This window comes from Saimiri boliviensis, chromosome 2 (genome assembly GCF_048565385.1).
Source record: "Saimiri boliviensis isolate mSaiBol1 chromosome 2, mSaiBol1.pri, whole genome shotgun sequence".
NCBI lineage: Eukaryota > Metazoa > Chordata > Mammalia > Primates > Cebidae > Saimiri > Saimiri boliviensis.
The window spans coordinates 117,984,880-118,009,079 of record NC_133450.1 but is presented as its reverse complement, the minus strand read 5'-3'; the positions used below and the strand labels follow the sequence as shown (position 1 = coordinate 118,009,079).

The following is a 24,200-nucleotide window of genomic DNA, read 5'->3' as shown; positions in this document are numbered from 1 at the left end:
AGCAATATAATAAACCACAAGTTTTCAGTTGTTAAAAGGGTTGGAATTTTTCAATATACATATGTTATATAAAAGATTTCTACTAGAAACTCCTCTGAAGGCATCTATTAGAAGTAGTATCCCTTGTCTGTGAGGTATAAAACTCTCCTTTGCCACAAAATGACATGGTACACAAATGCAAGTAAGTATAATTGGTAACTTAGCAACCGCAAATATTTACAAATATGGAAGTCAGCCGCCATCAAAATGTCAGAGTAATTATTGGCAAATTGTATATCATGCAAATGTTTTGCAGCCATGCACAGTGAACATTCTTGTAGGGGGTTGCCACAATTGCTCTTCACTGTTGCCTAAAAGTGTCAGTCTCTTGGGCTTTGTTGGGTTGAATTGATGGGACGTGAAATTATTTTATAGAACAAGTGGATATGTAGTTTACAACATGCTTTTCCACAGGGGTCTTCTACTTGGGTGTCATGGGAATTAGCCTAGTTAAAACGCTGCAAAAATCAGCATTATTTAATGGATAATATTCCTCAAAAAAGTCAATAATTTTTTTTAAAAGGCAGGGAATCCAGAAATCGTTGGTAGTTTAAATATTTTTTCAAAATTTACTCTTTTATGAATTATATTTGTAGAAGGAATTGTGTATTACTTACATTTAACAGTCTTCAGAATTGATTTCAAAGATTCTCTTAAGGTATATATGTGCTTTTGTTTTTAAAAGAAAGAGGGATGGAGGGCAGGAAAGAAGGAAGGAAGGACAGGGAGGGGTAGGGAAAGAGGCGGAGAGGAGAGAAAAGAGAAAGAGAAAACAGAAGTTGAACATATATGCATGATGAGTAAGAGCTGATGGAAAAGTTCATACTAAGCTACATGTCTTTTATTTTGTAAATCTGAATGATGCCAAAATGGGTAAGCAAAATAATTTCATGGTGTGCCAATTAATACTTGAACTAGAGACAAAGGGATTAACTGAGTTTCCTACCCAACTGATTGGGGTGTGGGAGGGGGACCTCAAATAACATTATAATTAAATTTGAACATAATTTTACACTCCCTATCTTATAAAAATTAATTTAGTCTCAAGGAGATATTAAAAATAAGATGTATTCTAATTCTCCTGCAATCTTACTTCTCCTCTACAATAAAGCTTACAATTGGAGCCAATTTATTTAGCCTTTCACAGTATTTCAAATTCTTGTAGAGAAGAAGCTTTTTCTGCCAAGATTCACACCAAAGCAACTTGATAGTCTTGTCCAAGAAGGATCAAATATGAAACTAGACGACGGTGAAAATTGTGCAATGTGCCCGTCTCTCTGCAGCCAGTCAAGTGCAAAGAAATCTGTGTCGTTGCTCTTGGGACGCTTTTCACATGTTCAGAGAAAACAGTTGAGCACAGGGCTTCTCGCCTGCAGGGTTGCCTCACTATTTGTTTTCTCCTCTAAAACTCTAGAGGGAGAATGAAAAGGCAAACACAGCCATCCCACCCCTCCTTTTTAAATGGGGTAGCCATGCCAGATACTCTGAGTAACTTATTCAGCCCAAGGCTAATAAGCTGAACAACTTGTTTTGGCTAGACATTCCTCATCTCCATATGGAACTGCTTGTGTGAGTTTGGGGATTATTATGTGGTCAAAGGGGGGATGTTAAACCAAGAAAAAAAAAATCAGCACTTTCCCTTTCACTCTTATAAATCCACTTTCAAGGCTGAAGTAAACTGCATGGATTGCCCAAATCCTTAGGCGGAAGACATCACAAAATATCACATATACACCATCTTTAATAGGTTTGAAGGCATGCGTCTTAAATTGTACTAAATTTACTGATAAATCCACCATATCTAACCTTGCCTACTTTGAACCTAGCCTTGGGGCCTTCTTTAGAAAGAAGGCGTATTTTCACTGAACCAAAGTAAATCTTAATTACGTATTGGCTTACTATGGAGAGCCATAGGGAATGGGAATCTGTAATTGACAAAAGGTAGAAAGTGGGTTGATGTGGTATATTTTTACAGAATCTATTAGAAGCTGTTTTTGAAAAGTGAAAAAAAGATACTCTCAAAGTTTTAGATAATTTCAAGTTGAGTAGAGTTGGCTATTTAGTGTTCTTTATGCAGCATTTCAGGGGAATGATTCAGAATATTCTCTGATGCTTTCTTAAAACACCAGGTAGGATCTTACCTTGACAGACTGATTCAGTAGTTCTTAGATGAGGCTCAGTTTCCTCATGACTTTTAAAAGTCCATAGATTATTGTAAAAATTACTCCAAAGCCCAAAGAGTTGAGGGTTATTATTCCTTAACATTTATTTACAGTTTTTCCATTAAAGAATTATTCCAGGGAAGTCAGCTGGTTTTCCAGGCTCTGCAGTGAGGCAGTAGGCTTCAATGAGAGGTACTATTAATTCATTCACTTCCTCATTTATTTAGTTATTCATTCAGAAAACATGCACTGAGCAGTTTTTATCTGCTAATCAATGAGTTATAGTGCTGAGGATACAAATAGGCATGACTACTATAATCATAGCACCATAAAGTCTATTCCCATTCTGCGGCTGCTTTGACAAGTCAGACTGAATAACTGCCCATGATGCCAACTTCCTAGAGAGCTTCGATAGTCAAAAGCCACTGCTATGCATTTTATCTTCCATCTCAGAGGTCGGAAAAAGTACATATGACCACACAATTCTGGGGCAAGTGGCCAAGCATTTTTATTTTGTGCTTTGCTTTTCAAGTTATGTTTGTAATATAACCTGCATAGAGAAAAGGCACAACAATATTTGTACTAACTAAATAATTTTCAAGCAAACACCCATTAACTTCACTTAGGTTGAGATAGAACCTTACAAGTTCCATAGAAATACCCTTCACCCAAGTGTCCCTTTAAATCAAAGCCCCTTTTTTCCTCAGAAGTACTCACTCTTCTGACTTCTGTACTTTATTTGAATAGAGTTATACTGTATGGTTTCTTTGGCATCTTGATCCTTGCACTTAATATTGTATTTTAAAAATTAATCTATGTTGCCACATGTAGTTCTAGTATAGCATTTCATTGTATGAACTTACTGCAATTTACCAATTCTATTGATGGACATTTGGGGTACTTCCAGTTTTGGGCTACTACAAATGTTGCTGTTTACAGTGGAATTGTTGGACTATAGGGCATGCTTACAGTCAACTTTCATACATAGTGCTAAATGACATTTCATACTGGATGATTCAAATTTACACACTGATGAGCAGCTTGAGAATTTCTATTGCTTCATGTGTTTGCCAACATTAATATTGTTGAAGTTTAAAACTTATAACCCATCTGAAGAGTGCAAGTTGTTCTCTTAAAGATTTTTCTGAGGTTGTTTAGCTTCCTCCTTGATATTTAACTATTTATTCTATTGGAAATTTATTTTTGATTATGATGCAAGAGAGAGCCTAATTCTGTTTTCACATAGATGTTTAATTTCCAATTGCTCCATTTATTGAAAGACTTTTATTTCTCCACTGACATACTGTGCCATATCTGCCACATAGCAAGTGTCAATATACACACATGTTTCTTCATTTGGCCTCTCCTTTTCTATTTCCATGTCAATTCACACTGTCTTGGTTAGGATAGCTTTAACTTAAGTCTGGTATCTGGGATTCCAAACCTGCTACCTTGTTTTCCTTCTTTAAGAACATCTTAGCTACTCTTATCCCTTTATATATCTGTACATATTTCAGAATTAGCTGTCAAATACTTTAAAAATCCTTTTGGGATTTAATTCACATTACATTGAATTGATAAAACAGTTTGAAGAGAATTCACCCAAATTTCCATCCCTCATTTTATTATATTTCTCTATTTTTTAGGTCTTTTTAATATTGCTCAGTAAAGTTTTATGACTTTCTTCATATATTTTGCACATCTTTTGTTAGATTTATTACTAGTTTCTTAGTGTCTGGATGCTATTTGTAATGGCGTATATCTATTTTTATTGAGGCATAATTTACATAAAATTCTTTTTAAATATACGATTTTAACTAACAAATATAGTCATGAAGCTGATACCACTATCAAGATAAAAAAGTATTTCTGTTGTTTCCTGAAAATGACCTGTGATATTTTGTGATATCATTTCCACTCCTAGCCTCTGGTTGATCTAAATTCTGTCCCTAACATTTTATCTTTTCCAAAATATCATGTAAATGTTATATAGAATGTAGTTAATTTGTGTTTGTCTTCTAAAATTAACCTAATGCTTTTTAAATTCACCATACTGTTGTATATATCACAATTCATTTCTTATTATTGCTAACTAATATTTCATTATATAAAGGTACCACAATTTATCTATTCCCCAGGTGATAGACATCTGGATTTCCATATTTCAGTGATTAAAAATACAGCTGCTAAAAACATTTACAAATAGTCCTCTCTGTGAACACATGATTTCGTTTGTCTTGCGTAAATCTAGCAGTTGAATTATAGGGTCATATATTAAGGTGATGCTTAACCGTGTTAGAAACTGCCAGACTGTTTTCCAAAGAAGCTATAGGTATTTGCTTGCTCAACAGCAACATACTAGAGTTCCAGTTGCTCTGCGTCTTTGACTTGGCATTGTTGGTTTGCTAAACTTTAGTCATTTTAGTTAAGTATGTAAATCTCATTTATGCTTTTAATTTTCAATTCCCTTATGATTAACAGTGTTGAGCATGTTTTTGTGTGCTTATACATATCTCTTTTTGGTGAAGTGTCTGCTCAAATCTTTTGCTTATTCTTTTGATTGGGTCGTTTATTGTTATATAATTGTGAGAGTGCCTTGTGTAATCTAAATACCAGTCTTTACAAATAGGTGTTTTGCCAATATTTTCTCCTAGTTTGTATCTTGTATTTTAATTTCCTTATCAATGTATTCTGAAGAGCAGAAGCTTTTAATTTTGATGAAAATTAATCTTTTTTTATTGTTGTTTGGGTATGTGTGTGCCCTATTTATGAAACCAATACTTAGCGCAAGATCATAAAGATTTTCTTCTATGTTTTCTTCTAGAAATTTTATATTATTAGATTTTGCATTTAAGTCTACTTCAAATTAAGTTTGGTATATGGTGTGGAGTATAGACTGAGATTCATTTTTGCATGTGGATGTGTATTAGTCCATTTTCATGGTGCTAATAAAGACATACCAGAGACTGGGCAATTCACAAAAGAAAGAGGTTTAATGGACTCTTAGTTCCATGTGGCTGGGATAACCTCACAATCATGGTGGAAGGTGAAAGGCATGTCTCTTGTGGTGGCAGACAAGAGAAGAGAACTTGTGTAGGGAAACTCCCTTTTATAATATCATCAGATCTCAAAAGACTTATTCACCCTCATGAGAATAGCATGGGAAAGACCTGCCCTCATGATTCGATTAACTCCTACCGAGCTCCTCCCACAACACATCGGAATCTCATCAATTCAAGATGAGATTTGGGTGGCCACACAGTCAAACCATATCAGGATGTCCAAGTGTTCCTGCAAGATTTGTTGACAAAACTATTCTTTGTTGATTAAATTACCTTGACACTTTTTCAAAAATCAATTGAGCATCTATATGTGGATTTATTTCTGTATCTTATCCTTTTCTGTTGAACTATGTGTTCTTCTTCCTCTTGTGCTACACTGTCTAGGCCACAGAAGCCTTAAATCTCTAACTCAATGTAGTATGAGTCCTCCAAACCTTTATCTTTCTTTCAAAGTGGTTTTATTCTAGTCCATTCTATTCCTTTGCATTTCCATATAAATATGAGAATTACCTTGTCAATTTATATAAGAAGCCTGCTGTGATTTTAATTGGGATTGCATTGAATTGCTAGAATAAAATGAAAATAATAAATATTTTTAAAATATTGACTCTTCCAAATACATGAATATAGTTTATCTCTCCACTTATTTATCTTTTCCATGATTTATCATCATTTCTTAGTTTTCAGCATATAGGTAATTTACATATTTTGTTAGATTCATCCCTTAGTATTTTTATGTTCTGAAGCTATTGTAAAAGGTATTATTTTCTTTTATTTCAATTTCAGTTGCTTATGTCTAGAATACAGATATTCAGCTAATACATGTGTATTGGCCTTACATGCTGTGACCTTGCTAAAGCTACTCACTTTTAATGAATTTGTAAAAATTTTCTTGGAGATATTATTCTTAGATAATCATGCTACCTGCCAATAAGGATAGTTTTATTTCTTCCTTTGTGGTTTGTATACCTTTCATTTCTTTTTTGGATGCTATTACAAATGGTATATGCTTTAAAATGTTGTTTTTATTAATTGCCACTTGTATAGAGATTTTTTAAAATCTATATTCATCTACTTTGCTAAACTCTTTTATTAATTCTAATAATTTGTCTGTAGATATTTGGCTGTTTTACACAGACAATTATGTCTTCCACAAATGATAATGATTTCACTCCACCCTTTCTAGAACTTGTTTTAATTATTTTTGCCTTACTCATGGGCTAAGAACTCCAGTATAATGTTAAATATAATAGTAATAAAATGCAAATATGTTTTCCTTTTTATCTTAAAAGAAAATCTTTAAAACATTTAGCACTAAGTAGGATGTTCATTTTAGATTTTTTTGTAGAACTCTTTTAACAATTTAAGAAAATTTCCTTTTGCTCCTAAGTATTTGCCAAGAGCTTGAAACAAAGATTTTCCAAGACTTCAAAGAGGATTTTATTAAAAATATTGCCAATAAATTTGTTATTCACATAAATTTGACAAATTTGTAGGCATGAACTTAACAAAATTGACACACTAAAATAGAGAATGTGAATAGTTTTGTATCTTCTAATTACATATATAAATAAAAACCTTCTTAATTAGAAAACTCCAAACTCTGATATCATCACTGGTGAATTCCACCAAATATGTGAACAAAGAATAATATCAATGTTATGCCAATTCTTCTGGAGAACAATGAAAGAGAATATTTTCAACTAGTATCATGAAGCCAACAAAACTTGACATCAAAGCCTGACTAAAACATTGGAGGAGAGGAAAAGTATGACCAATCACAAATGTGAAAACAGATGCAAAATTTTTACACAGAAAATTAGCAATCCAATTCAGCAATACATAAAATGATAATGCATTTGTTGGAGGACAGTTCTCAGTGAGGCTCTTCCATTTATGCATGTCTTGTGAACAGAAGTACTGACTGACATTTTTCCCAGGCTATCTTGGCAAGAGTGTTTATATAGAAAATGCCTGTAGTCTCATCTACTCTGGAGACTGAGGCAAGAGAATTGCTTGAACCTGGGAGGCGGACGTGTCAGTGATTTCTAAGATTGTGCCACCACACTCCAGCCTGGGCAACAGAGTGAGACTCCATCTCAAAATAAATAAATAAATAAATAAATAAATAAACTTTGAACACAGAAATGATATCTCCTCCTGATATCAATTTTGCTGCTGAGCAAAGGCAAGCATGCAGGGCAAGTGTGTTTCTGAACATTATAAAAGATTTAAATTCCTTATGATCCAGGTTTCTCTCCTGTAATATAGAGATATAAATGATACTACGATAGGCAATAGGGTCAAGTAGGACCCAAGATTCAAAATGGATTGCGTACACTCTTAGTGCATGTGCATTTCTGCCACAATAGTGACCACCTCCAACACACCTAGACTTCTGGGGAGTTTTCTATGACTAGACCCAGTTTGAAGGGTTGCAGCCCACAAGTTTGGGAAAGACCTCTCAGAATAGGCTTAAAGTATGAGTATATTTACATCCCATGAAAGTGCTCATCAGAAGGCCTGTAGTACAGTGGTTCTTCATAACCAGATAGATAAAAGATGATATGCCCTACGAGTACAAATAAAAGGACCAGGAAAGAAAGGAAAGTTTATTCATGGATACAACAACATGGATTAATTCTTATGCTCTGTACTCCAAAGACTTGGATGATGAAACTATATAAAGACCCCATCCCTGTGTCCCCATTTCAGGACAAAATTGCAGAGCCATTCCAGCTTTAGAACTCCCTGTAGCAATTGGCCAAGGACCTTGCATGATTGTTTCACAACTTCCTTCTAGTTCTCATCCTTTCACCCATCCATTGGTGACGGTTCTCAGAGCACCCTTCAATGAACATCCTATACACAAATATGTCTCAGAGTCTACTTTTCAAGGAATCTAATCTATGACACAGGTTAGACATAAGCTGGATTTGAGTTTATTTCTCTATCATGCTATATGTAACTCTACAATCTGTGGTGTTTCTGAAAACTTCATACTCCATTAGGATCATGGAATCTTATGCAATATTGCCCCTGAACAAGGAGCAAACTTTCAGTAAAATAAGATGTGCAATGGGCTAAATTTCGTGGGATTCACTAACTTTATCATTTATCTTATTGCAAAGTAATCCACTTAGATAGAATAACAATGTATGCTTCAAACAAGAAACAACAAATAATATTGTTTCTTTTATAGCTATATCCCGAGCATCTGGAAACCAAGCAGTGGACATAGACTGTGAACATAAAGTGAACAGGACTATCATGCCAAAATATTTTTATAATGCATACCTTCTCCACTCAAATATTTCAATACCACTTTCCAAATTTACTTGCTTCTTCAAGTAATAACCCATTAATAATTTTTTACTCCATTCTTTTAACTTTTGGTTCTATTGGTTGAGAGGTTTTGTACCTGTGAGATTTATGTTTCTTTCCACTGTGGAGCAATGCCAACTTAATGATAAATGAAAACTGCAATTTGGGGGTCTTTGTGCCAAAAGGTAAATGGCAAAAATTAATGTTTACCATATTGGCTGGGGGATAATCCTAATTATCCAAAAAAAACCATTTTGTAACTGTCATACAATGGGAAGTGTTTTGACGGAACCAGCAGATTTCTCAAATGCCTCTTTATGTTACTGCATCCAGTGATAAAAGCTTAAAGTACTAAAACTCTAAATGAACAGCACTATCATGACACAATATCTTTGTAACTCATTCTTTTCCTGCTCAAATATTTCAGGGCCACTTTCCAAATTTACTCCTATCCTCACAATACTACACATTTCTAAATGAATTCCAACATACCACCTTTTCTCTTTATTTTTTTCATAAATTTACCACCACTTGACCTTTCTAACTTCCTCTCATACTTTTTTCTCTTTTATTTTTTTCATGAATTTACCACCACTTGACCTTTCTTCCTCTCATACACCTTTATCTGGTAATTAGAGTGTGTATTAGTATAACAGAGTGTCTTTAAATGGTAAATATGTCAGCAACTGAGTGTAAGCAACTAAAATCTTCATTTTTCCCTAGTAGCAAAGGTTTGCTCAATATTTACTGAAATGTGTGGATATCAGATAACTGTCTCAAGTTCAATAATCATCAGCAATAGAGTAGATTATCCCTGTGCTAATCATTCTATTCCCAGCCAAATGGTTTGTTAATTTACCTGATGGCCAGGATTCTGATTGTGATCTCTTAACATATGCTTGAACTCAGTGAAATGCTAATCATTGTTACCCATTAGATAGTTAATTTACTAAGCATGCTGTTATAAATATCCCCACTCTAAAATTCTATTTTTATATTGGTAGGACATAGGTTCAAGGTCTGATACTGGTGGTAGATATTCTCAATTTAAACCAAATTGACAAACTAAATGTTGATAAATCTCTACGACCAAGTGACCTCCACCTAACAACTTTTAGGGGAAGAAAACTCACAGTGAAATTACCCACAGTAAAATTACTATCTATAATCTGTCATTCTAAAATCTCTGGTCCAGAGGTCAGTCAGATTGCTAATGCAACTCACACTTTTCAGTGCATTCCAGAATCACTTACTTGTGAGAACTAATAATTAGTTAAATTAATGGGACTGTTTATGAACTAAATACATAAAAATCAAGTAGTCTTCTATTTATATTATCAATAAACATTTATTTTATTTAATGAGGGAAATTATCAACAAAAGCAACCTCCTAAACATAAAACAAACAAAAACCTGATAATCTAGGGGATTAATAGTAAAATTGTGGAGTTACAGTAATAAAATTATAAAAATTTCCTAGAAAATAAATATAATATTTCAGAAGAGAAAACAATATTTTTAGAAATCAGTTATAAAGTTAATATATAAATATAGTCCAATTTGAAACAAAATAAAGTGATAATTTTTATTAACTTGCTAGAATAGTTATTTTTAAAATGACAACCTTACTGAATTGTATTTTATATGTCATAAAATTCATTCCTTCCAAGTGGAATAAAGTAAATGTTGGTAACCTTACTGCATGATCTAGCTGAAATCCTAAATTAGTTTTAGAGCATTTCATCCCTACAAATAAGTTACCTTATTTCCATTTATAGTTACTTCTAATTTCCACCCCTAGTCTCATGTAACAACTAATCTGCTTTCTGTCTCTATAAATTTGCTTTTTCTAGACATTTCATATAGCTGAAACCGTATATTATTAGATCTTTCATGTCTAGCTCTTTCAATTAATATAATGTTTTAGAGGCTCATCCATGGTGTAATTTGTGTCGGTAGTTTGTTCCTTTTTATTGCTCAACAGTATTCCATTGTATGGATATAATTGCTGAAATAACTGTGAGGATAATGATGCAATAAATATGTTTAAAAAGCCAAAATATTTTGAAATTGTAAATGGCGGGAAAATCTTGTCCAAGTGAAAATACAAACTATGATAAAATAAACTATCTGATATTGTTGCCAGAAATGGCAGACATATCAATGGAGAAAATCATAATATTTATACCTAGAGTCGTTTATAAGAACTTAATATATGATTTAAAATGGTACCTCAAGTCAGTGAGGAAAAGAATTGATTACTCAGTTAGTGGTGTTTAGACAACTAGCCAAACACAAAATAATCTTAAATCTGTACTACAAACCTGATACCCCACAATGAAATTAACCCCAAGTGTTTAAAGATTCAAACATAAAAGGTGAAACCATAACCATACTACGTGAATATTTATATAGTCCTTAGCCTCACCGGAAAGCCATAAAGAAAATGCTTAATACTTCAAATTTTTGAAACGTATGCATGACTGAAATCATAAAGTAAATTGCAAATGACAAAAAGAGGAAATATTTACAGAATATAAATGTCTAATAAGTGGCTCATATTTCAACATATAACATAAAAGTGTGCTTGCTACACACTAAGAGAAATTCAGCCTGAAAACAAAACTATATCAAATAGCCATGTAAGTAAATGACCAAGGAATGACAGAGTCAATAGAAGTTAATTCATTCTTACTGTTAAAGTACAAAGTAGGACCCTAAAGAAATATGTATGAAATAAAATTTGATATTTAAAAGGATTTTTTAATGTTAATCTCTGGTATTAGCCATGGTGAGGGACAATAAGCACTCTCATATTCTTCTGTTGATCAAGTACGTTAAGTATAACCTCTGTGGAAGACAATCAGGAAAAACATCACAAAAGCATAAAAATATAGTGCATATTCTGACTCAGCAGTTGACTTCTAGTATTCTAAGGGTAGTCATGGATACTTGTTTATAAAATTAATATCTAAAAGCACTAAAATTTTATCCAACAGTAAAGAATTATTCAATGAATTATAATAAATTCCTACAATTGAATTATCTTTGCCAATAAAATGATGAAACATATTTACAGGGAAATGATATGAAAAGAAATACTGCTAAGAAACATTGTTTTCAAATGTAGATTTTATAATAGTTTTGGCTATGTGATACTGTATTAATTTCAAGAAAAGCAACACACATTTTCAAAATATAGATGAGAGAGAGACTGATTCAGTGGTGGCCATGATCATCATAATTTTTATTGACGGAAAGATAATGAGTATATTTAGAATGAACTTAAAATAAAAAATTATTTGGCTCATCTGTATTTTCCAAATTTTTTACAATTAACATGTATTACTTTTATCAGTAACATTATTTATAATACAAGATTATTTAAATAAATATTAACTATCTTGGAAAAGTGAATGAAAACATAATAATAAGCTTAATGAGAACTAGATGAAAAGTCTAAGCAAAGTCTTCGACTGGATAACACATAGAATTTCAACATGTACATAAAAATGAGAATTTATTTAAATTTTCTAAAAGATGTACAGATTTGTACATCAGTTATCCTGCTTTTTTTTTTTTTTTTGGTTATTTCTGTACCTGCCTTCTACTTTTGTTATATTTTTACATATATAATGCCCTATAAGAGCATTCCTCTTTGTCATTTCTTTATCCTATTTACACATGAGGGACTCAATGTCTTCTGACCAGAACAAGTAGGAAGAAAACCTTCCCTCAACCCTAATTGATCCCAGATTACTCCTCTCTTCCTTTTTCTTTTCATCAGCCTCTTAGAAGAACATGCCATACATTCTGTTTACTTCCGTAGTTTGTGTTAGCATTCTCAGTTCACTGCTGTCTGGCTTTAGTCCCAAATATTCTGATGCAACTTTTGTCACTAAGTGTGCAAATGCTGTTCCAAATGCCAAACACATTAAACAAGCTCTTTCTAGGCCTTTAGGGTAGAGACTTTGTCTTACTCATTTCAGATTCACCTCATGCCCCAAATACAGTATTTTTCTTCTTGTTAAATCTATCTCTGGTACTTAGAATGGGAACTGGTTCTAGTACCAGAGACAGAAATCACTAACAGAATAGTTAACAGAAAGCATTCTTGTTCCCAAGTACTTTGTATCCCACAATCACAACATTTATTTTGTTGTATTGAAATTGCTTTTACCTCTCTCTTGTGTGATTGCAAGGATTAAATAAGATATTGTATATAAAGTGCTTGGCACACAGATTCTAATTCACACTCAGAGCTCAACAAATGATAGCTAATATTTAAATTCTGTATGCTCAGTAGATGTTATTTTCTAGGGTGAATTTGCTTCCCAAAAATTGAAAGTATGCATTTGCATTTCAAAAATTTGCTTTGCATTGGGAATCGCACTTTGCAGTCACCTTCCTGATTGACCTTTTCCTATCTCTGTTTTAGGTCCTATTTATTCAAGGCTTTCCTGTATTTCAGCATAGTGTTAGGTGCTGGAGCTATAAAGATAAATAATATATAGTTCTTGTCCTCAGGAAGCTCACTGTCATGTTGATAATACAAGTAGAGATATAATACAGCATAAGGTGTGATTACAAGGTTATTTGTCTTAAAACATGAGCTGATGCTTTGGCTTTTAAAATCAAATGAACCCACAAGCACATCCACAGAAGCCACTGTATCTGCTGACGTAGATATAGGCATAATGTGAGCTAAAGACTGTTCTTAGCCCAGCATCCTCAAATACTATTTGGAAGAATCCAAAATATAAACAAATGTACTTCTCAAATATTTGGGCATAAATACATTTATCACTTAACTGATCAAAAGAAATTTTTATCCAGAACATTGTGTTACCAGTACTAACAAGAAACAATTTAATTCAGAATTGCAATTCAGAAGGTATACACAAAATGACTATGAAAATTACAAAGTAGCAATGAGGACATCTGTGGGATTTGAGATACTGGTTTCTTCTCCTTTCTCAAGTGGTAGAGAAGAATTGGGAGGGAGATTCTGTGTATCCTGCCTACATTCAGAGAGGGACGTTGTAGCTTATTAACATCTACAATTAAAGTTTATTGTTGAGAACTGAAATAGTTGAAGAAACCTGAGATTTTACTCAACTGACTAGGTTCAATACAGTTTATTCTAAAAGCATAAAAAGAGTTCTTTCTCCATCCTCATGACTGTTTTGTATCTGGTCAGAGAAATTTCAATGGCTCTCTGAGCCTCAGGCTGAAAATAAATTTCTCTTCACACTCTGACCACCAGATTCCAAGTAGACAGGCAAGGTTATTATTTGGCACATGAAATACTTTGACAATCTGTGTATGTGTGTAAGTGTATGTGAATATGTATGTGTGAGCACAGGAAAACGTGCCCTAAGAAGATCCCAAGGATAGAGGCTCGGTCTTACTTCTCTTTTTATCCTCACAGTCTTTCTTTTAGTGGATACCTAGTCTACTAATCAATGTAGACACTTAGTCTTCCAATTAAGGAATCAGCAAACAAGCAGATGAAAGTGGAACATACTACTGAAGTGTGTGGTGAATAAGATACAGTGCTCCATTACCCTAATATTAAAAGAATCATAAAGTAACTAAACTACATGTGAGTTTATTAGTAAAATTTATAGGCAAAAAAAAAAAAAAGAGTCTGAAATATCTGTGTTGCCTTCAGGAGTTTCTTCCAGTTTAAAAAACTGGTTAAACCAAACCCTTGTCTTTCATACATTAGGTTACAATCTTGGGATCTTGGGATGACTCTCAATCTACCTTAAATATGAATGTCATTGCTTTCCACAAGTACAATTTTTAAAATAACCATTTTTGCTGAATAGATTTTATTTTTTATCATGGTTTCCTTTCCACATTTTTGAAGCTTTCTCTCTGTTCCATATTCCTAAGTGCAGAGATGGGAAAAAAAAAAAACATTTAAAAATAGATTAAAATGAATTTTAAAAATTTGTTTGCAGTCATCAGCATAAATTAAAATATTTTAAAAACATTAATTCATTGAGCACTTAGCTTCAGAATGTCTACTGAAGTTATTCTCAACTTCATCACTGATTTAGAAGAGAACATTCTAGAAACAAGGGCTGAGAGAAAGGAGGAGGAGGAACAAAAGGATTGGAAGACTGTGAACAAGAAAAAAGTAGAAATGCCTGGAGCATTACTCAGTGTGCATCTGCATAGAATGGCTAGATTACATGCATGAAAATACATTTGGCTCACTGGATCATTAACGAGGAAACATATCTCATTCTTTGTCTATGCAGTCGCTCTTTAAAATTCCAGCCATAAACAATATGGAAGAGCCTCTGTGTATCTTCCAGTGATTATTATCACAAATGATGACACTTTTTTAAAAGGCAGATATCGCTGAGGATTTGCAAGATTTACTTGAGAAGCATAAGCAGAGGGGTAGGAGGTTTGCAATTACTTCAGATCCAGTGAGTTTAAGTTTATTAAGTTCTGTACACCATAGCTACAAAAGTAGCTTGCAGCACTGTTTCTGGCCTTCTGAATACTACAGCTGTTGCAAAGCTCCCGTGACAGGTCATTGTCTTCTGTTATCATTCTTGCTCTACAGCCTGTGTCCCTCTATTAGAAACAAGCACCTCAGCTTGCCAGCTCAGCCTTCAAAAGAGGCAGAGTTGCTTTAGTATCACATTTGAACCAAAGCAGGAGAGCAAAACAAACCCTTATACATGGATGTTCTGGCTTAGATACAGGATACCAGCTCAAATAAAATGTCACTGCAGATAGCACAAATTATTGTAAACAAATACTGCCTCCACGCCTGGTGTAAAACATCCACAGATAAGACTAAGACTATCAAATGCTTCTTTGGGGCATGCTTTTGTCTCCTTCATCTTTAAGCTCAGAGCTCAATCCAATTATCCACCAATTTCTGTTCTGTTTGTGATTTATGTGAACCAGGGTTGAAGGATTGTTTTTGTAAAAATATTTTTGGTAAGACAAGTTGAAATTTTTAGCTCATAAGCTAAGATTACTTCAAAATAAATGTTAAATAAAATCCACAAGATACGAATGCAAGAACTCTGGGCATACAAGGAAATTAAAATATAATTTTCCATAAGGAATTGACATTTTTCATAAGATTCTTTACATTTTCTCTCTCACCATTTATTTTGAGAATGTCCAATTTGTGCATTTTTCATCAGCTTACACTGTTAAGTGTAAAGTATTTCCCCAGAAAAAGGATTCCTGAGAGTCTCAAAATTGCCTTCTGTAGTTTCCTTCCTCACTGTAGCTAACTATAAAATTCTTACACTGTGTAACTAAAATGCTAGATTCTTTCCATAATTCATATTGATTTTTGCATAAAATGCCTATTCTGAGCTTAAAACTACATAATCAAACACAACCATCAGTTTCTGATGCTAAACAAAATTATTCCTTTGGGGGGATTTACTCACACCTTCTCTGGAGATAAAGGAGAAAATAATCATCTAACTTCCTGAAACATTACAGCTTTATATTAGATAAAATAGACACCTCTATCTAGAGTCAATTTCCATGTCAGGTAAATCAAATAGAGCTCCCCAGTAAAGTGCTAAATTTCATCTGTAAGTCAAATCTGTAACAATTCCTGAGGCTTTTAAGCCTCCAAACACTTGGAAAAGGAGGTGGTCACGAAGGCACTTATGAAAAGGGATATTTTTCCAGGGAATTTGTATTTAATATCAGCCAGGTACTTTCCCCTTTGTGTTTGTCCCTCTCCTAAACAGATCAAGGGTGCTCCAATAATCTTCAGAAGAATTTCTGTTCTTCTGAAATCCTAAAAGGTGTAATCCTAAAACCCTATCCCTTCTTTCCTTTCACATCTAAAGTTGTTTAGAGCAACACCAGCACCAGCTTTCCTCCTCTTCTTGGTACCTACCAAAGAGCTCAAATAGTTGCTGCTCTTCCCTTTTCTTGAAAAGTTTTTTCCTCATACGTTTAATGGGGGCTCTGTCACAATATGCAGGTATCAGCTCAAATGTCTCCCTTTCGAAGATGAATTATCTGACCACCCAAACAAACGTGGTTGCACCAGTGACTTCACGCTTCATTCCTTTATTTCACTGACTTCGTAATATTTATCCTGATCTGAATGAATCTGCCTGTTTATTTTCTTGATTACTATCTGTCCTCCCAATTCCCATGGAATAGAAATTGTATGTGAATCAAGCTTTTTACCTGACCTCTGTTGGCAGGCAGTGCACACTGTATATTTAAGGGACCAGACACAGAGCAGTTTCCACTGTGACTGAGGGAAAAGTATCATGTCCTTAAAGTCAGAAGTCTTTTTCCCCCTAGGCTCTTGGCTTCCGCCCCATCAGGAATTTTTGTCTGTTTTTTTTTTTGTTTGTTTTTTTTTTTTGTTTTTAGCGGAATTACCCAAATATCCTGAAAACACCTGACTTTGATTTAGTTTCCATGAAATGAATACTAGGTTCCCACCATGCATTCCATCACTTTCCTACCAAATAGATATTCCCAGATTTTCTAAGGTATTTTCCTTCCTTTCAAGAAGCACACAGTGCCTGCAAGGTTACTAAACATCAATGCAAGCATCACTGCTGACGACTTCCAAATATGGCATCAAAACAGCCACAGAGACTTGTCTAAATAATATCATATCTCCCAGCAGCTGGATTTTAGTTTGTTAACTTTAAAATGCAAGGCAGGCTTAAAGATTAACAATTTGCTTGGATAAAGGAAAGGGGAAAATATAATTAATCATTTGCCTGTCCCCCAACACTAGTTTACAAAACCATGGTGCAACTTTATTGAGCTCAAAATTGAAGGGTGGCAAGGTTAATATGTAGCTTTAGACCTCACAGTTTCATTAACAAACACATTACAGGCTGTAAAGCTGAACTGACATTAATGCTAGGCCCAAACAAAGTAAATAATTACTGGCTTGGCAAATGAGGAAGTACTTGCAGAGTTTGTTTACATTGGGTTTTTGGAAAATTCATGTTGGCAACAAGTCAAATCCAGTTTGACTAGTAATTGTGACAATTGCTCACAGATGCTGCTGGAAGAACAACAAAAGAATGGAATTATGGCTTTTCTCTTCCCCTGCATTTTCCCCTTTTGTTACCATTTTTTTTTTCTTTACCATTTTGGATCAATAAAGAACTTGCAGCCACAAAGATAAGTGGGTTACATGGCAGATGGGCCTTGGAATGTTTAAAAAATCTCATGTTGCATTTTGTCTCTTGGCCCTAGATTGGAAAAGACACAGCTGCACTCAAGCTGCAGTCATAAAATCCACACTCCTGAAAATACCTATGGGTCCTCTCAATAGAACAGAGATGAAACCCGCTTAGAAATTTTCCAGCAGAAAAACTGGTTTGCTTTGTGTTAGTACACTATTAACAAACCAGAGTTTGTAAGACTTCAGGAGAGAATTCTGGCCGAATAGGATCCATTTCAGTTTCCCTAGTTGGATTGGAAAGTATAAACAGGAATCAAGGAAAAAGGCAACTCACCAAACTGGAAAATAGTTCTGTAGGGCAATTGATGTCTGTTACATATAATTTGAAAGAATTTTGGTTTCCATCATCAAAGATCAGTATTTTACCAACTAAAAGCTGATACTTCACACAGACACACACACACACAAACCATAGTCCTTCTAAACACCCTTGGAAGAAAAAATTTCAATGATTTTGAGTATAAATGCAAAACCTGAATCTCTTTAATACCATTTCTACTAACTTTAAGTGATAAGAGCCAGAATATCCTGAGCCTATAGTGCTTCACTGAATTACATAGCATGAGAATCTGAAGCCTTATTATTAAGTGCCTTATCTAGATCCATAATATTTGTAGTATCAAAGCCAAATCCATTGTCTGTTTCAGAAGATTGTTTTATCATTCTCTAAATCATGTTTCTCTTAACACTCCTTTGAATGAGCACTGCACAAAACTGAATAAAAATAGATCATTATCCACAACAAAAAGGAATCTATACCAAAAATAGGCCCTCTTTTAACCACTTGAATACTGCGTTCATGTTATCAGCAAAATATTTGATACACATATTCAGGTTTTCAGCTTTTTCTTATGTGTAATATTAAAACCCCAAATATTCCTTAGGAGAGACATTTACTCTGAAACTTACCAGATTTTAGGTGAAATGCCAATATATATACATATAATAATTTAAACTATAAAATATCCTAACTTTTGACTTTCTCATTGCCTAGACTTCTGTGACCAGGAAATTTGGAAGCCAAGCATCAAACACCAGGAGAGGATGGATGGAAGCAATATTTATCAGAATTAGCTTTGGAATCTCTGACTCATATCTGGAATATCATCAGCCATTAGCACTAGACAAAATGTAGCCACTGACAAATCTTCTGGGATGCTAGTAAGTACACTTGACCTAAAAATTATCAGTACAACTTTCTGTCATGTGCTTTGATTCTAGATTATCAACGGTAAGAATTCAGGGAAACATTCTACTAAGTAAGGTGTCCTGTGTAACTGAGATAATTATAATAGCCTACTTACTAGCTTATATGCCCCCAAATTTGGACTTTTCAGGTCTTTCTTCCACATTGCGGTCAGACACAAATTTGATCATGCCACACCTTTGTTCAGAATTCTTTGGATGCAACTAACTGCCTCTAGGATAAAGACCAAACACTCACGTATTTCCTTGACTGTTGACACAATCCTACCCCAACTCTGCCTCATGATTCTCCCACTGTCTGCTCCCTTCAGATCTAATTGGCTTTTATTCAGTAATCCCTGCACTTGACTAAGTGAAGTTTCTGAGAGAGAGAGACTGGTTTTCTAGGCTTTTATCTTGAGTCTCTTTTATCATTGACTATCTTTTGCTGCCACAAAGAATCATATTCTATTGCACAAGACGTAGTAGGCCTCAATTAAGATTTTTAACATTATTCCAACAAAAATCCTAAAATTTTAAGTTTGTACTTACCTCATAAAGCCAGATCTTGCATTTTAAAATCACTTTTAGAAATATTGCTTAAATTAAAAAAAAAACAAGTACTTTTGATGAATTTGGAAATTCTGTGACTTAATCTTATCTATTATCTGAGTAAGAGTTTAAGCAATAATGACACTAGAAAATAAAACTTGATGTTTATGTATAAAACAATGATAGTATTATAGAATGTCACCAGTCTTTCAGGGTAACATTTGTTGAGTTACAGAACTGACTCATCAATTGCACTAAAGTTACACTGTTGAATAACTTGCATGGAGGGAAACCAGAATTATAACCACAGGCAAAAATGGATATATTAGAGGTGGATTTTGGAAGATGTAAAAAAGTAGAAGGCAATTATAAGGGGAGCACTTAAATTAGGTGTTAAATTATTAAATTATGAATAGTTTATACTATTGATTAAAGCATTTTAAAAATCAATAAAAGAACTGTTTGCACTAAGTGGCTTTTGGGAACTTTCAGGGAAGACCATTTGATTCAATTCAAAAGTGAGAAGCCTCTGCCCTAATAGGTAAAAAGGGTGGTTCCATCTTCTTTTTAGAAATAAACCAAATAACTACAAATTAGAGCCTAAAATCAAGCATTAATGATCTGCTCTGGTCATTTTTAAAGAAGCAAGCTATGTTAAAAAATGGAATACCTAAATTAATGTGAAAATTATAATCTTTATCTTTTACTGCATGTCTGTTACCTTCTAATAACCACCACTCATACCTAATTTACATGCTCCTCTTATAACTGTTTTCTTTCTTTCTTTTTTTTTTTTTTTTTGCTTCTTCCAAAATTCATCCCCAATGTATCCATTTTTACCTGTGGTTGTAATTTTAATGCCCCTCCATGCAAGTTATTGAACAGTATAACTTTTGTTATCATTTTTAAAATGTTTTTTGGCTACATGTTAGGTGTTTATAGTTGTGAAGTACATGATATGTTTTGATACAGCATGCCATGTGAAATAAGCACATCATGGAGAATGGGGTATCTATCCCTCAACCATTTATCAATGATACAACTGTAGTGCAATTATACACTTCTTAGGAGAAGGATCTCTTGTGTTATATAAATTACAAAACTTTATATCCTTGTACAAGGTAGGCTAACAATGCATATTTTGAGTTGTACTACATGTATTCAGAAGCCTTTTAAATCTCAGTCTTTCTGACTCTCTGTTCTGCATTTCTCCCCTTTCAACTAAAGAATATGTTTTACAGATGAGCTGCAGGTGGTTGTGTGAATGCATCTGTCAGTCTTATTCCTAGGAATCCATTTGTGATAGCTCTGCCACACCATTTGATAATAAGTGTCTCAAGTTTAGGAAAACTAACTGCTTTCTTTTCCATCTCTCCAAAAGTATATTTAAAACACACTTCCCTGACTTGTACATTTACTTATACAGGTCACCACCAGGCCTAGCCTTGAAATTAGTAGATGCTGATGGCTTAATAAAAAAGGAGTATCATGAGAAGTAGTGACCAAAGCCCTGTGCTCAAAAGCTATCCTAAAAACTAGGGTTGACATTGTTGTGAAGAATATTAAAAAGGAACCTTTCCTGTTACCTAATTTTCGCTGAAATTCCAGAGCCAAGTACTCTCAGTACCTTCACATTCTAAAATGAGTTGCAGGATCTTTGCAGACATTCACAGAAGGAGACCCCAAATTGCCTTGTTGACTCCTAAGTATCACCCACCCTAGGAAAAACCTACTCTGCCAGAGTTTGGTGCAGCAGGACAATGAGTGGTTCCCTTGGAAAGTGCGACCTCAAAGATGGCTATGGTTCTGGACTCGGCGTGAAAGAAACAGCCACAGGACAATGTGAATCCAACAAATAACATCTGTGGAAGTGGACTTCCAGAAATCAGGCATCAAGTCATAAGCAGCTGGTCAAAAGAGGCAGCACCTATGTTGGAAAAAGTCAGTGAGAAGTCTCAGGAAATGTGTAATAGTGTGTGCACATGAGTCTCCAAAAACTTCCCTAATGATTCATGGAAGAAGGCAAGAATTTGAATATTCAGTGAAGCCCAAAGGTCACTTCTGTCTCATAAATCTCTCTCAACCAGTTTCCAACCTCGGAGAAGCCAGTGGCTCAGGATGTTGGGAAAAAAGGTGTGGAAAAGTGAGTGGGGACATTGGTAAAAGTTGAACTATGTCTTTCCTGAGATAGAGAAGCAGAGATATCAGAAATGTTCATTTGAATGAAAGTTTGGGTGTGGAATATTAAATGGAACTACCCTTTCTATTACTAAAATATGTGACGATTTATTCATACCTGAGAGTGACTGGAAAAGCTAGAGGACCTGTAATAGATGACTCATGGGTAGGAAAAAATGAACAAACAGCTCCAAATGATATAGTAAAAAGAAATAAAGCACTTTGGGAATTTCATCTCTAATAGACCAGTTTGTTCCATAAATTTGTCGTATTTATTTCTTAGCTTTGTCTAATGCTTAGAGTCACTGTTTTTTTTTAAAGTTATATTTGCTGAGCCATCATATCTGAACTATCAGATCTACTTCAGTTGCAAAACAGAACAAAACAAAAAAACAACAACAAAAAAACAACTCAAACTAGATTTAAAAATAAATGAATGTCTCGGTCCACATAACTGGAATGGCTTCATGCACAACTGAATACAGTGGCTAATGTATACCGTTAGGATTTTCTTGCTGTGTTTCCCATCCCAGTTGGTTCTCTTTTTGCCTCCTACAGATGCTTTCCTCTTTGTGATTTGGCATCTGTTACTCTTCAGCAACAGATATAAAATATTAGAGGACTTTCTTGGGTCATGTGTCTATCACGAACGCAATCACTAGAAAGAAGAGAATGGGGTCTCTGATTGGCCACCTGGTCCTGTGCCCACCTCTATGATGATGGTGGTATCGGTGGTACCATGACTGATGTTCCCACCAAGCCCATACGGAGTTGTGGATAATTGGATTGCTGGAACCCAAAAGAAAAGTGCATTGCTGTAACCAGAGAGAAAGGTAGGCAAAAGCAGCAGATATTCCCTACAATTACCTAGGCTTATTGTATGTTAGAGTGCATAGCTGGGCAGCTGGGAATCTGGGTTTAAGCTTCGATTTCTGCCTTCAGTGAGTAAAAATATCTGGGTAGAAAACAGAAGATTGCAGCAAAATTTCCCAGATTATGTTCTATGATGTTTTAAGAATAGATTCATAATTTCTTTCAGTCTTCCCAAAGAGAGGAGCATTACTCTGTCCTCTTGAGTGTGGACTAAACCTCATGACTCACTTTCAATAAACAGAATGTTGTCAGCATGATAACATTTGACTTCTGAGGCTACGTCATTAAAAAAGGATAGCTTCTGCGTGTCTCTCTCTCATATCACTTGCTTGGAGAAAAGCCAGTTATCATGTCATGAGGACTCAAGCATCTTGTGGGCAGATCCACATGTAAACCCTTCTAAAAAAAACTTGATTTTTTTTGCCAAAAGTCAGCACCAACTTCCCAATTACCTTGGAAGTCACCTTGGAAGCTGCTCCTGCCCCAAAGTTTCAGATGACGACAGTCCTGGTGAACATCATGGCTGAACCTTATAAGAGAGCCCATGCTAAAATTACCTAGTAAAACCGCTTCCAAATTCTTGACCGACAGAAACTGTAAGAATAGTAAATGCTGATTGTCATTATTAATCACTACATTTTAGGGTCATCTGTTGTGCAATAATAGTTAAATAATACATGGGTATCCCCCAAGATGATAACAGATGCTCTATGAAACAAGTCAAATAATTTGGTTAAGAATGTTTTAGCAGCTATCTTTATCATGAGGCTTCTCAGAACCTAGTAAGCTAATATAACTGTCAGTTTCCAAAGAAAAAGAGAGAGAGAGAGAGGTAATATGCAACTTCTTGAACTTCTTTTATAATAAAATACCTTTATTTTTCATGAAACACCTATTAATATCTCTGGAATTTTCGTGTTTCTAGGACATTTAAAAAACTCTAGACTAGATGCATGCATTGAAGAAGATTACAAATAGTTTTTTGATTCTTAAAGAGCAATGTCATATCTGAGGCAAAATCTGAATAACAGATTAACAGGGCCAGGATGAGGGAGACACAAGTGAGGTACTCATCTCAGTAGCCATGATTAAAGAAATGACAAAAAGCTCAGTAGTCAAAAATATAGTAATGCAATTTTTTTTTAAATCAAAGTTTATGCATGAAAATCCAGGGTGAATAAAATATCAAAATTTTAAATAAAGGCAAATTAAAATCAGTCAAATAATACGTTATTGTCTGTCTTATGATCCTGCATTACTATTCAATGAAAACAGTTATTTCTAGTCAGTCCCAATTCCTGGTCCACATCATGATCACATTCCCCTCCAGTAAGATTTTTCAGAGCAAATTTAACAATAGTGTACAAAGAGATTGGCAACACAGTGCTTTACATAGATTCTTTTTGGAAATGTAGTTTCTATTAACTTTTGCACTTGGTTCAAATTATGGAAAAATGTTTTGATAAGTGAATACAATCGAGTATTTTTCCTTTTGCTTCACCTTCCAATAGGGCTCAGAAGGGCATTGTAGGCCAGTAACCTTTCCAGTCAAGGTACATTATATGACACAGGTATCTTGTATTCTGTGGGAGTAGAAGT

At 34.3% G+C, this 24,200-nt stretch overlaps 1 protein-coding gene across 6 annotated transcripts in view; it reads left to right on the top strand.

Annotated features, from left to right (window-relative positions):
* CDIN1 (CDAN1 interacting nuclease 1) overlaps positions 1–24,200 on the top strand; it is a 1,267,257-nt gene that overhangs the window by 635,527 nt on the left and 607,530 nt on the right. For all 6 annotated transcript variants that reach the window (XM_074394131.1, XM_074394127.1, XM_074394128.1 and 3 more), the window contains one exon: positions 18,808–18,974. The gene's annotated coding sequence lies outside the window, so the exon portion shown is untranslated. The remainder of the gene's footprint in view (positions 1–18,807; positions 18,975–24,200) is intronic.